Source organism: Danio rerio, chromosome 1 (assembly GCF_049306965.1).
Source record: "Danio rerio strain Tuebingen ecotype United States chromosome 1, GRCz12tu, whole genome shotgun sequence".
Classification (NCBI taxonomy): Eukaryota; Metazoa; Chordata; class Actinopteri; order Cypriniformes; family Danionidae; genus Danio; species Danio rerio.
The window spans coordinates 42032541-42047626 of record NC_133176.1 but is presented as its reverse complement, the minus strand read 5'-3'; the positions used below and the strand labels follow the sequence as shown (position 1 = coordinate 42047626).

The 15086-nt window shown below is 36.0% G+C and overlaps 1 long non-coding RNA gene across 1 annotated transcript in view; it reads right to left on the bottom strand.

Moving 5' to 3' along the window:
* LOC141386128 (uncharacterized) overlaps positions 1–14877 on the bottom strand; it is a 70897-nt gene extending 56020 nt beyond the window's left edge. Inside the window, exon 1 of the long non-coding RNA XR_012407266.1 lies at positions 14653–14877. This is a non-coding gene — a long non-coding RNA (uncharacterized lncRNA). The remainder of the gene's footprint in view (positions 1–14652) is intronic.
* Between the last annotated feature and the right edge of the window lie 209 nt (positions 14878–15086).

Below are 15086 nucleotides of genomic sequence, written 5' to 3'. Positions count from 1 at the left end.
TATTATTCGCTAATATTTTGCCCTAGAAGAATTTAAAGATCATTAGCTGTTCATAAAAATATATACTCTGACAACTTCACAAATTTAATAAAAGTTTAATCAGTAAAACAGCACAAACCTGTAAAACTGCCAATAAAAGTACAGTAAATGTGCATGAAGACCACACTACTGTATGTGCCTCCCTAGAAAACACTGATATTCAATATAATTGCATAGGAAATTAATGCATGTAAGCAATTCTGTGCAACCTTGCCATGAAAAAGTTTTCACCAAAATAAGCAAACTGTTTCTGGGTTTTGAAGCGAGTATTTTACAGTGCTTTAGAAAGGCTCAAAAATGCATCTGTAATTTTTTTGTCACATCCATAGCGAATGTGTATTTTCCTTAATTAATGTACACAACATGTTTACAGACTGATATTTTTTTCTGGTTCCATAAATCTGTGGTCAGTTGCTCTGGAAAATATAAGCAAAAGTGTTAATATAATGTTAACACAATACTGTATGTGAATTTATGTATTGAGTTTTTACTGCAAATGTTACATCCATAACGCTGGAATCGCACCAGAAGCTATTTTTGTAATTGTACTCTGGATGAGAGAGATTGGTGAAATGATTGGTGAATTTTTTTTTATTATTAAACAACTGAATAGCAAAACTGGAGATCACAAAATACCCTGCTGAAAATGTGACAGCTTAAAACTGACATTTAAATAAACCTAAACACTCTTATAGCAGCTCAGAAAAATGTCATGGTTATTTCACAGTTCTGAATATGTTCATGCAAGTATGCACTTGATTTTCATTTAATCGTTCATTTTTGCATAAAGTCTGATTTATCCATTTCATCTGTCACTGCCTGAGGTGGTTTTGCTTACACTATTTGACATATGACAAGCTACAAAAAGCTATGTCCACAACTAGTTATTTGCATATTATTAAATGACAGCTCAAAGGATCAAATAGCTAGCTATAAAAAGCTAATCCTATTTACTGTTTAAGAAGCTGCACATATTGAATAGCCTTTCATTTTCTTTTCACTAGGTCTGGAAAGCATCTTTAAGGGACTGAATCTGATTAATGCAATGCAGTACAGCTGTATTAACCTCTCTGTTGGCATTCAGGATTTACAGATGATTCATTCATCACCTAGCAAATTAGTACCTGGTGGCTGTTATTTGTCAGGGAGGTCTCCAAGCCACTGTTTTGCATCCTCATCATTTTGACTAAGACCTGACATTTCAGGCTAACATATTTTAAGTTTTTTTAGGGGTGGATTTGTCAGTTTCACTAGATTTTTAAAGTGTGGTTATGATGAGGAAAATGTAAATATTTCTTTTATTCTATAAATTATGATCATATTTCATACATTTTAAAACATTATCACAAAGCATTGTTGCCTTCAGAAAATTCTAATTTGTCAAATGTTTTCGTGATTGAAAAATTAGGGTACGCCTCCAAAAAGTTACGAAATGTGTTTCTGAAATTAACACTGGAACAGTGTTGTCTAAAAGTGAACACAACCATCTAAAAACAAGGCACTCTTTTTATTTTACACTTTTTTATACACTTTTACACATTTTTCTGCAATCCACTCATAAAAATAAAGATTTATTGCAAATAGAAAATATATAATAATAATAATAATAATAATAATAAATTCATTCATTTTCTTTTCAGCTTAGTCCCTTTATTAATCTAGGGTCGCCACAGCGGCATGAACTGCCAACTCATCTGGCATTTGTTCTATGCAGCGGATGTCCTTCGAGCTGCAACCTATCTCTGGGAAACATCCATACACACTCATTCACACTCATACACTACGGACAACTTAGCCTACCCAATTCACCTGTACCGCATGTCTCGGGGAAAACCGAAGCACCCGGTGTCCACAGAAACCCCAACTGACCGAGCCGAGGCTCGAACCAGCGACCTTCTTGCTGTGAGGGGACAGCACTACCAACTGCACCACTGCGCCAATAATAATAATAATAATAATCATCATCATCATCATCATCCTCATCATCAATGTGTAGAATTCAATTTGAAACATTTTCAATCAGAGATCAGTGGTTTTGTTTACAAATTTTACTACACGCTTACTAAAAAAAAAGGGAAAATTTTATTTAAATATGAAACTTTAAAATAGAAAGAGTGATGATCCAAATGTGATCCTAAAAAAAAGTGTGCTTAATTGTAATCACGGAGGGCCTAAAACATTTTTATTTTTTAAAACACTTTAACAAATTTTAATGAACAGAAACCAATTCATCTTAAAACAGGCATTTTTGGACCTGGAAGTACTGAGAAGGTCAACATCTAATGGCATTTCCAATCACATGTAGAGTCTTAAGAAAATGCCATTTGATATGGCTTGACAAGTCCTGCCCACACACTTTAGATCAGTCAAAGAGGCAAAGACTGGCCTTCATCAAAAGAAAAACATTGATCATAATTAGGCACTTTAAACTGCTTTCTCTTGAGGCTGTCCAGGAAGTGATTCTGAAGACTTGAGATATTCATGGAGGTTTTCATGGAGCTTTCCCAGAGGAACTCTGTGGCATGGTGAGGATTTTTTTATTTTTTTATTTTAACTCACTATGGACACTGCAAGTGCCATTTAGCTCTGAAACTGTCATCGGGTTGACAGCATAAGATAGGCAAAGTTTTTGTTGGCACTACTAAACAGGATTTAGTGTATGGGAAATGTCATGGTGGCAACCTAGCTTAAAGTATACTAAAGTAGACTGGACATGAGTTCATTTGTCAGTGTGCGCGAGCAAATACCAGTCCTTAATAGTCCTGATCTAAGGCTGATCTGAGCCTTATTTCCAAATAATTCCTTAATCATTAAAAGATGTTTCACAGTTATTAACATGTGAATTTATGAACATGTGAATTGTTATTAATACCATGGTATAAGAAATCCATTATTTAAAAACTCAAGAGGAAATAATGGCCCTGAAAAAGCACATCAATCGTTGATCTTGGAGAGATTCCATTCTCGGTTCTCAGCGGGTCAGAGCGTTGTCCCCAGAAACAACAGTGACAGAGGCCAGAGCTTTTGAGGCTGCTATCAGTGAGACATCCTCTCATGTGGACCTCGCAACCCCAAATTGAGACATGTCAACAGCGGAGCACTTTATTTAACTTCTGTGGGAAGTGGGAGGCGATGATGTCTTCTCAGAGATCATTAAAGCAAAGGATTGTTATTTATCTTTGACTGTCATGTTCTGCTTTTATGTTTGATACCTCAAAGCAGGCTGGCATTTTTCAAAAAGGCATCTGTTCCTGTTTGGGGTGAAAATGAGATGAAATCAAATTAATATAAATCACATTCAGGAACAATGGACACTCAAAAATGTGGTGGTATTAGGCTTAGGCGGTATTACGGTATTATGGTATACCGCAGGATCTAAAAATAGCAACGGTGTCAGTTTCAATACCGTTATACAGTCATAAAATATTAAAAATCCTTTATTTAATGCCTACAAAAACGTATGCGTGATTGTCATTACGGGACAGTGTGGCGAAGAGAGAGAGAGGGAGAGGGAGAGGGAGGGGGAGAGTTGAGGTGAGGTGACGAGTCGCGATCCAAAGTGACCTGCAGTTTGGCAGTATTTCCGGTTACGACTGGACAGAAGGGAGACGTGGTAAATATGAACTAGAGGTCTGCATTAGAGCTGAAGATCTTTGCCTGAACCCGGCGAGACCCGAAAAAATCCAAATCCCTGCATTAAAATCCATCCCTGCAAAGGTGAAGCAAATGATGACAAAGAAATAAAAAAGCAAATTTTGATGGCGGTCGAGCCAGTCACTAGCTCAGAAGGAACGGTCATTCTAGCCACCAAGGTATTTCAGCGGTCACTCATACACTGCGTATTACGGTAGAGCACAAACCGCAAGCTAACAGGTAAAAAGAGGAGGAGACTCGCTACATTGAAACTGCTGTAATGGAAAATTAAATGGATGGTCCTGGCTGGTAGAAGATGAACAAACAATCCTGCCCAAAACTTGCAAAATTAGCCAGATCAGAACTCGGCCTGTAGCAGCAGGAAAGGGTGTTTAGTGCTGCTGGACCCCGTGAGAGCAGGACTGCGCTAAAGCCAGAGGATTTAATAATGTTCCTCAACAAAAACACGTAGCTTAATCTTGGTGAGTAAAGGGTTTTTAAATTATAAATGAATATTAATTAAACCATATAATAACCATACAGGCTAATGTTGCCATTATTCTTTTAAGATTCAACTTCACCGTCGCCTTAATGCCAGATTGTGAAGAGAAGTGGCGAAACAAATCTTGCAGAGCCTTTATCTTAATTTAGTTATTGCCAAAATACCCGTCATAATTTAGAATTTATTTTAATTTGATTTGTTAAGCAAGACTTCATTTCATTGTTGTCCAATTTAATGGCTAAGGGTATGTACCTAAGTTAGGCCTATTTAGAGTGCTGAGATGTTACGATGTTACGTAGGACTTATTTAATTTCTTTGTTCCAACTTCCAATATAGTCTACGTTTGTTACGAATTAATTATGTTAAAACATATAAATGAGTCAATCTTCAAAAAAATGCAATAGAGCTGTGTGCATGAGCACATTTGTATAATGTCGGGCTATAAACGGGTTCGGGCTTTATAAAGCTGTCAATCAAAATGTACCTGTCGGACTCTGGCACCATCGTGCCTAAAATTTTGGCTCGAATACAGCTCTCTGCATTACCGCTGCTGTACCACGGGAGCCGACCAGATTTCTTACGTGGGGGAGAGAAATTTCTGAAATTTCTGAATAAATCGCGGAAGCGATGTGTGTGTGTGTTTGTGTAAGAGAGAGAGAGAGAGAGAGAGAGAGAGAGAGAGAGAGAGAGAGAGAGAGAATTTTTGAATTTTGAATACACTTTTATTTAATACAAAAATTTTAAACTACAACATGTTTCATTGCTTTAAACAAACACATTTCAAAATCACACTACATTTTCTTCAAAAATCAATACATTATTTTCAACCCAACACAACATATTTTTTACACTCCACATGTCTTCAAACTTGTCCAACTCGTTCATTGACAAATAAAAATTAAAATCATGCCTTATTCTTGCTCTGATAAGCCCTTTAAAAATCAGTTCAACTTTATGATTGGTCTCATACAAAATCTTGTGCCTCCTACTCATGTATATGGCCATTTTTGCTTGTCCTAATATAAAATTTAACAGACGCCCTTTTCCTTTTTCTTTCTTTCCATATTTAAAACCAAACACAAACATCGTTTTTGTAAACATCTCATCAACGGAAAGGAAAATAACCTCCAATAAATTGAATAAAGACCCCAGTCTTTCACAATGCATAAAACAATGAAAAATTGTCTCTCGTTCATCACAAAAAGGACATTTGTCAGGCACAGTTGGATTCAGTATTGAGATAAAAGCATTGACTGCAATAATACCCTTTAACACCCTCCACTGAAGATCTCCAACATTTTTAGTCAATGGTGGTTTGTAAACTGAACTCCAAACAGGCATAACATCACTATCAACATTTAAATGTTCTCTCCATGGTGTATCAACACATTGTAATTTTTCTTTGTTTATCACTTTTACACAAATCTTATACAGAATCTTGCCTCCCATTGAATCAAAAATAATGTCTCTTGAAGTCTTTAAACTCTCCATTCCTGAAGGATTTTGTTGTAGGACCAAACTTGGAAACGAATCCATTATATTTGGCACTGTTCGTAATGATAAAAAGTTCCAGTCTTCTTGACTCAATGTCTCTCTTAGTTTTTTGAGCAATAAATGAACTTTTCTTGTTGATCTTATATTCAGTCTTTGAGCGACTGCATCAGCATTGTCCAGATTATCTCCCGCAACTTCTATCAAGTTCTTCATTTTTGTCATTTTTGCATTAAAAAGCAACTGTTTTAAACCAGGTGTTTTATCATCACAAAGGTCCAAGCGTGCGCCATTTATTAGTGGTTCTTCTAAAAACCAATATAAAGAGTTATGAGACAACATTCTTTTATTCTTTACTAAACACCAGGCTCTTCTAACACTCTCATAGAAAGGAGATATACATTTTAAATCAAATTTAGAACAGTCCAACAAAAAAAGGTTCTTTCCAAAACCCCATCCACCAACTTTACCTAAAAGACAACTCGTTATGCTAGTCCAAACCACATCTGATTTATATAGAAACTTTTGTACAAATTGTAGCCTAAAAGCTGCTTTTCTACTCATCAAATCTATAATACCTTGTCCACCTTCTTCTTTTGGAGAGAGAGAGAGAGAGAGAGAGAGAGAGAGAGAGAGACAGAGAGAGAGACAGAGAGCGGTGCTGTTAGTCGCTTGGCGCACTCTCTCTCTCTCTCTCTGTTTGTGTGTGTGTGTGTTTGTGTGTGTGTGTGTGTGTGTGTGTGTGTGTGTGTGTGTGTGTGTGTGTGTGTGTCTGCGTGCGAATGAGAGGAGTGTCCCGCGCAGAAGAATACAAACAAGACAAACAAGTGACCGCGAGCCTAAGGTCCCAAATAAGGTATTCAGTTTCTGAATGGTTTAGGCTCAAGCCAGCAGTTTGGTGACGCTGTCTGAGCCTTACGTCATATTTTTTTTTATTACGCACGGTAATACCGGGGTAAAATATGGACGGTATTGAAATTTGGATATCGCTTTCCAGATTCTGATTTTCTGTAATATACTTAACATATATACTATAAAACATAATATTCGTAAGAACTGTAACTGACAGCATACAGTATATACAGTACACAAAAATATACTCATTGCATTTTCTAAAAATAAACTATTCAAAATAAATGTTTTACTTAAATAAAAATGAACAAATTAGTCATCATTAAAATAAACGACGGGGCGACAGTGACGCAGTAGGTAGTGCTGTCACCTCACAGCAAGAAGGTTGCTGGGTTGCTGTATTGAGCCTCGGCTCAATTGGCGTTTCGGTGTGGAGTTTGCATGTTCTCCCTGTGGTCGGGTAGGTTTCCTCTGGGTGCTCCTGTTTCCCTTACAGTCCAAAAGACATGCGGTACAGGTAAATTGGGTAGGCTAAAATGTCCATAGCGTATGAGTGTGTGTGTGAATGAGTGTGTGTGGATGTTTCCAGAGATGGGTTGCGGCTGAAAGGGCATCCGCTGTGTAAAAACGTGCTGGATTAGTTGGCGGTTCATTTTTCTGTGGCGACCCCAGATTAATAAAAGGACTAAGCCGACAAGAAAATGAATGAATGAATGAAAATAAACAACAGTTTGACAGCAAACACTACTATTGGGAAAATGAATCGAGCTTACTAAAAAATATTGGGTAGCATATCTCTATAATCACACTTACAGTTTTCTGTTGCATATGTCTGCAGTGAGATTGGCTTTTAGATCAATAAAGTGTAAAAATGTCCATAGCTTATTATTGTTATTGACATAAATTTTATTGCGATTTGATATGACATCGTTTATCGGCCCAGCCCTATGTATAACTATTATGCACTATAGAGGTCTGTTGGAGCAATTCAAATAAAAATGCTTGGCTTGAGTAAAAGATTAAAAATATGTTTAAGACATTTTTAAAAGTGTCTTTAATTATTTATTTTATTAAAATATGCAACTAGTTAAAGTGTTTATGTAATAATTTATTAAGGTTTATGCTTAAAATATTTTTTCTCGTAGGGCACAAGTTCGGGGTTATAAAGTACAACAGTTTAAAATATTATGAAAAAGCGCACTGGCAAGAGTGACCTATTCAGAGCTCATAATCCATTATATAGTATAAATACAATCAGTTAATAAAGCAAAAAATAAATAAAAATAAATAAATTACAATGCCCAAATGTGCCTAAATTTATATGCATCATAACATACAGCAAATTACATAAGACTGACATTTTCTTTGACACTTCCTATTTGTTTTAGATAAGAGATCTTCAACCAGGTTCTATAGCACTGGCTGAGAAATAGAAGATCTAATTAATTTGATATACTACAATATAAAGTAATAATAACAACTTAAATTTTATGATATACATTTTATATATATAATATAAAGTTAAACAGCAAATGTGTGTCTCTATTTGAACTGCTCAATCTAGATTAAATATAAAAGTTAAAACACATTTGTAAAAACTATTTTCTAACAAAAGACTCCACATGAGGTAGAGTAAACGGTGAGGTAATTTTCATTTTGGGTGAACTTTAAAGGTCAGTGGAAGTCAGAGCATTTAAAGAGTGCATTAGTCTTTATGACTGGAAAAAAAATACACAAAAGACTTAAATCTCAGAAGCAGGATACTGTACTCAAACAAACTGACATATCTCTTGAGAAACAATCAGACCCTCTGAAAGTAAGAACAGTCGTGGTAGGTCATGAGAGTGGTATGACTCCCCAAAGGGTCCTTGAGGAAGCCTCTCCAAATGGCTGGAGAGAAATGGCATTCCTGTCTTTTTCCTACCAGACTGTACCCTAGTCACACACATACAAAAAGGTTGAATTCCACAACAGAGCGTGGTGCGGAGTGTTGTGTGAGTATAAGAGTTTTTCAATCTTTTAAATCTACAGATATCCAAATATGACTATCCTTAAACAAAGGATCCTAAAATATTATATATATTTTTTTATAAAGATCTAATATATACAAATACTACAAATATAGGTCTGTAATTTGCTGTACTCATAACCTGAAGACAAACTAGTCTTTAAATAAATATTGACATCTTTTGTTTAATACTGTAAATCTGCTTGCTTTACACAAATCTACATTATAGTGCAATTTATGTAAACATAACATGACTTGAGTGACGAATTGCTAACCGTGTGCTATCATCAACTTTGTTATATGTCAGATGCTAAAAGTAAGAGACAATCAACTGAATTCAATGCTTTTTAAGGATTTTAAATGCACAACACATCACAAATAAGATGGCAATATAATAGCTTAAAGCTACAAGTGCTACCGCTATTTAAAAAATGTTGGTTGGTTGTAGGGCTGCACAATATTGGATATCTGACAATATTTTGTTTTATTGCAATATACAATGCAATATCGATATAATTTCACCAAATGATTTGAATGATGATGAGGATTTGAATTTGAAAAGATTTATTAATTTATAAAGACTGAGATGATCAAGGTTCTTTCTATGCAGTGGATCTGCATGAATTAGAATAAATTAGAAGAAATAAATAAATAAATAAACATTAGTTTATGGTTTTCTAGGGAGTCTAACAGAATTCAAATACAGAAATTACACAATCAAATGTAAAATAACATAATTGTATAAACAATTGTAACAAAATAATATTGTTTAATATATTTTTTTTTCAATCTTTAATAAATAATTGAATCATGCAATGCGACTATTGCAGATACTCACATTGCAATATTGATGTTCAAACGATATATTGTTCAGCCCCAGTTGGTTGGTTGATCATCGTTGGCTCCCTAGTGAACCACTGTTCCATGTTCTTAGGATTGCAAAGAGTTTCTGATAACTGTTACTGAGATTCTATGGCTACTGATATTTAAAAAGTAGCGCATTTATTTTAAACTGTGATCAAAACTGACTAGAACTAGGGCTGTGACAGTCACTGGGACAACCGCGTCACCGCAATGGTCAGTTGCCACTACGGTTGTCCATGCCACTGGGTCAGTAGGTATATGAAGTCACACACTCTAAAACACGAATTTCTGTTATGTTGCCAAGTATTACATTTCTGTTAGACTATAACGTTAGGCGCGATTCAACAAATTCAAGTCCAGCCATGAATCTCTTTGTAATGTAATGTGTCTTTATATTGCACATTTATAGTGTGTGGCCATACATCCAAAGCGCTTATAAATCATGAGGGGGGTCTCTTCACACCACAACCAGTGTGGAGCATCTGGTTTGTAGCATGGACGATACAATGTTAGCTACCGAACAACGGCGCCAGTGCGCTCACCACACAACAGCTATAGGTGGCATGACGAGACAGTGATAGAGCCAATAAGGTGGATGGGAATGATTGGGAGGCAATGATCGTAAAGGCCGATTGAGGGCGTATTCACACTATGTACAGTTGCCTTGAACTGGGCCAAAGCATGCTAGTCCCCATCCCGTTTCATTAACAATCATAAAGTCCTCATGCTGCAGATATTAGGTGCAGTGAGGGGTTAGCATCTTTAATAATCTATGATACTTTGTGTTTATTAAACAGCAAGAATGATTAATAAATCCATATGAAACAGTCCCGTAAAAGTCACGTCTCGTCTTCAGTTTCGAACTCTGGCTCGCTTTGCACTCACACTATAAGCATACAGCGCATGAGCCCAAGTGAACCTCTTTTAACTTGGCCAGGGCCAACCAAGTGAACCGTGCCTGAGCCCGATTCAGAGTACTCACCCTTCTCAAACAATCCGTCGAACCAATAATTAAAAAAAAAAAAAAAGCTATTTGTAGGGTTTTTGTTTTAAAGAGTTAAAGTTATTTAATATTTAACTACATTATTTATAGGCTGTATTGTGTTGTTTCATTAACGAAAGTTTAAACACGTACGTTTGAACAGATATTTTAGCATAATTCTTTGGTCTTTGTTATTTCTTAATTTGTACATAAAACGTAAATTAACTTAGGTAGGCTACTTGGGTAAGTACAGAGGCATAATTTGCAGGTGGTACGGGAGGAAAATTTTTGCCAGTGAATATTGTTCTTACCACTTTAAAAAAATAAATAAATAAATAAAACACCTTATGAAAAGGGTGCAATAAAAGAAAAGCATGCTTTTAATCCTTCCTCATAATCGTACATGCAACAAACCTATATAGTGCCGACTAATTACAAACTCTAAAACGTCTAAAGCAAGAGGAGTTGGTTGTTAATATTAATGCTCACAAACACAAACTGTGTTCGTGTGATAAACGCCGTCACTGTGTTGTGTCTGCGATCTTTTCTCGTTGAAGAACAGATAATTTATGTTATTGCCATCTCCCCATAGCCAGGTTTTCATCCACAGTTTCCTTTAGTAGGCCCGACGCCAGGATGTCAAAAGAACTGAGGGGGCATTTAAATCTCATGGGGGGCACTTGACCTCGGCCCATGTAAATAGAATTGCTTTAAATTAATACTAAAACACTGTGTACGGACAAAGCTGTTAATGTGCGTATGCAGTAAAAAAAATCCGTTGTATGAAACACTGTGTGCGCGGAATCCCACGCGTATTGTCTTTGTACATCCGAATTAACATGTAATTAAATGCAACAAGCACAGGCGCAAAACTCCTCCCTGCCTTCTCCCCCATATAAATATGGTTAGGACTCCACTTTGGAAAAAACTAATGAAAAAGCAATGACAAAAGCAAGCAAGAAGAGAAACTTCACAGAATGTGAATTGGAGGTGCTCCTATCGGAAGCAGACCATAGAAAAATGATGTCATTTGCAAGTTTGTCCTGCGAATTAATAACAAAAAAAAAAAGAGAGTGGGAGAGTTTAACTGATGTGGTTAATTTCAAGAATAATATCAAGAAAAATATCTTGAAATACATCAACTCACAAAAAAGCCACCCATCACGCACCCTGCCACCTTGGACCCTCCTTGCTGTCTCTCTTTCCAAATTTGGATCCAACTCAGCACAGAGCTCCAAGAGGATAGCTCTTGGAAATCTGAAATAGCTAATAAGCCAGTCATCAACATGGGCAAGAAAATCACTGTAATCCCTAAAAAAAATGCATTCCCTTTGGATTCGACCATTGACAATGTCCTCTAATAAGACTAACACTGCCTTTACCATAGACTAAGGGTTGTATACATTTGCAAATGCTTTTATATATGTTTTAAATCACATAATTCGTAAAAAAATAAATAAATAAAATAAAAAGTGTCAATTTGATCAATTATGAATTAAAAGCAATGTTTTTCACACGTGTTGGTGCGATACTTTGTAGTGTGCAATTTAACATAATTGCCTTTAGGAGTCACCAATGGAAATAAAACAAACACACACAAGAAATACACGTAAACCAGACATGAAGTTAGCGTGGAAAAATGCACACTCTCATGTTAATTTCATCGTTAGTAAATCCAAACGTGAGTGTGAAATCTGGCGTACGCAACGTAAGTTTTTGTGCGTACGCTGCGTTGATACATGAGGCCCCTGATCTCTGAACTATTTCTTTAATTACACTATTTTCATAATTTAATTGCTTTTTTTGTATTCTAAAATATCTAAATGTGTGTTCTGAAGGTTGGAATGACGGGAGTGTTAGTAATTAATGACAGAAAGAATTTTCACTTTTGAGTTAACTTCTGTCACTGATCATTTTAATGTCATAATTGACAAAAATTGTCACCGTCACAGCTCTAACTAGAACTAGGTGCATTTATTGGTTTTATTGCACACCTTCTATTCAGCTAGAAAAAAAATAATAATTCAAAAGACCCTAAATAATTAACACAAAATACCTCACAGCAAAGAAGGTCGCTGGGTTAGTGGTTAGAACCTCAACTCAGTTGGCGTTTCTGTGTGAAGTTTGCATGTTCTCCCTGCGTTCGAGTGGGTTTCCTCCGTGTTTCCCCCACACTCCAAAGTCATTCGGTACAGGTAAATTGGGTAGGCTGAATTGTCCGTAGTGTATGAGTGTGTGTGTGTGGATGTTTTCCAGAGATGGATTGCGGCTGGAAGGGCATCCACTATGTAAAACATATGCTGGATAAGTTGGTGGTACATTCCGCTGTGGCGACCCCGGATTAATAAAGGGACTAAGCCGACAAGAAAATGAATGAATGAGAGAAAAGCATACAGCACAGTGATGTATTCATCTAAACACATCTAAATCTCTGCAGCATGTGTGGTATAGAAACATTCACTAAAATAAAAACATTGTTACCCTGAAATCTTCTTTGTACACATAAAACCAAAACTAATCAAAAATAATTATAACTATAATAATTATAAGCAGATCAAGGATTTTACTATCACTAAAACTACACAATTCAGTGACCGGACATTTAAAGAGCCCATCTAAAAAATCATTATCTTTCATGATGCTTGTGATCCTGTGTTCAAAGCAGAAAATAATAGTCCCAATAACATTTAAAATCACAAAGCAGGCCAAGATAGACAGAGTTTCAGAAACAACAAAATATGGGGAATTCGGGTCCTAGAGGAAATCTGGTCATCATTTAAAAATTCTAGGCATTTATGGGTGCAAACTTCTTTAGTTTGTTGACCTTGAGTTGCAACAATGCTTCAATGAACCCTGATATCAGTAAGAGGAAAAACATTTTGTTTGTTCTGTACTCAAAACAAGCCTTTAACGGTCATGCAGATTAATAGCTTTTTATAAATATCTGAAGCTCACGTGTAAGAAAATTTCCAATAAGAGCTCTGTCTTGAGGAAATGGTTTATAACAGAAGACATGACAGTCTCTCTCTGGCCTGGGTCCACAGAGCTGATTGATTTGGATTTTATGCAAAAAAATGTAAGGATAAGAGTGCAGGTTCTCTGCTGGGGGTCTGGCTTGTGTTAGAATAAAGAGGCCAAATGGGTCTATTGAGGCTGCTGTTTCCATAGAGAGCAAAACCGTGGTTTGTCAGCTCTGAAAGGGAATTTATGAAAGAGATGCTGAAAGATGGGCTCCTGGTCAATATTCTGCTTTGAGCTATGTGCATGGCCAAAATCTCACATATCTTACATTGTTATATTGCAACTTATGTTTGCCTTCCAAACTTTTGTTTCCATATCTTTTAAAATTAACTAATTTCCCCATCATTAAACACACAACCGCAGAATCATTTCTTATTACATTGAAAGTATTGTGCTCATGTCATGTGAGCTGACACTCACTTACTTATCTTCATCTTTTCTTTTTTTTAAATCAGGAGTCGCCACAGTGGAATGAACCCAATTTGTGATCACACAGTGCCAAATAATTATTCATTCATGGCAAATTAAAGGCTGAAAACCTTTGCTATTAAAATTTCACCAGACTAAAAAGACAAGAGAGCAATAACACTCCAAGATAAATATCTACCAAGTTGATTCCAGCAGAGAATGTAGGGTAACAAAAGCTGAAGTGTGTTTAACAGCACAAAAGGCCACAGAGAAACAAGGCACTAACTGTTATATTCGAACCACAAATCATTATTTCATTCAAATCACAGTTCATTCAAACAAAACGAAAACCATAAAAGTGAGCAATAATCATCAAGAGGCATTATGCTGCTTGTAAATAGAATGAAGATTTCACAGCTGTGGAACATGCTGTTCCTCAGAAGAAGAAAAAAATCTTCCTGGAACATATGTTCATCTTTTTGTTTACAAACAGCTGTGTCTTATGAGCTGTGTCCATCCACAATAACACTGAACTCCAAACAAGTCACAGTGTTTCATTAAGCAGTCTACAATAATTTTAGCAGCTTTGTTGTAAAAGTGTGTTAATGTAAAGAGAAAATAAAAAACACGTTTGATACGGTAAACATTCTTTAAACTTACCCAAACGTTTAGCCCATGGCCTGTCGGTATGCAACTCAATTAGCATGGCAACGATATTAGCAAAACATTAACAACGTCTAAGAACACACTTCTGTTTCTGCTTACTTTGCTTCAAAAGCATAACAAACCCTTTCAGTAAGTGTAAATAGTAGTGCGCATACAATGAAAACCGAACCATTTAGCGTTACTTACCCTCGTGTAGTTTCAACAAGTCATGAAGTTTGGCACATGAGGAATGCAAGATGTCAAGCTCTAAACATATTTTAAATATGTTTATTGTTGTATAAACATACTGAAATATAATCGTTGCTAACTCACAATCATCCACAAATACGAATTCTCGCCCGCGGGATTGATGTTTGTTTACGTAAGTTAAGTTAGCGAGGAGCACGTGTGTGGCATCAAAGCGTGAGCATCAGGATAGCGGCAATGCAGTCTCAAAATAAAAGGTAAGCCTACTGTACCTGCCGCACTGTCAGCTTACCCCTGGCATTATAGTTTAATGTTTTTAGAAGTTATAACACGTAAACAAAAAAATAATAATAAAATAAAATAAAATAAAATAAACAAAGTAACCTTCTAACAATTTTCATTCATTCTCTTCTTCACTTATTGCTTATCAAAGG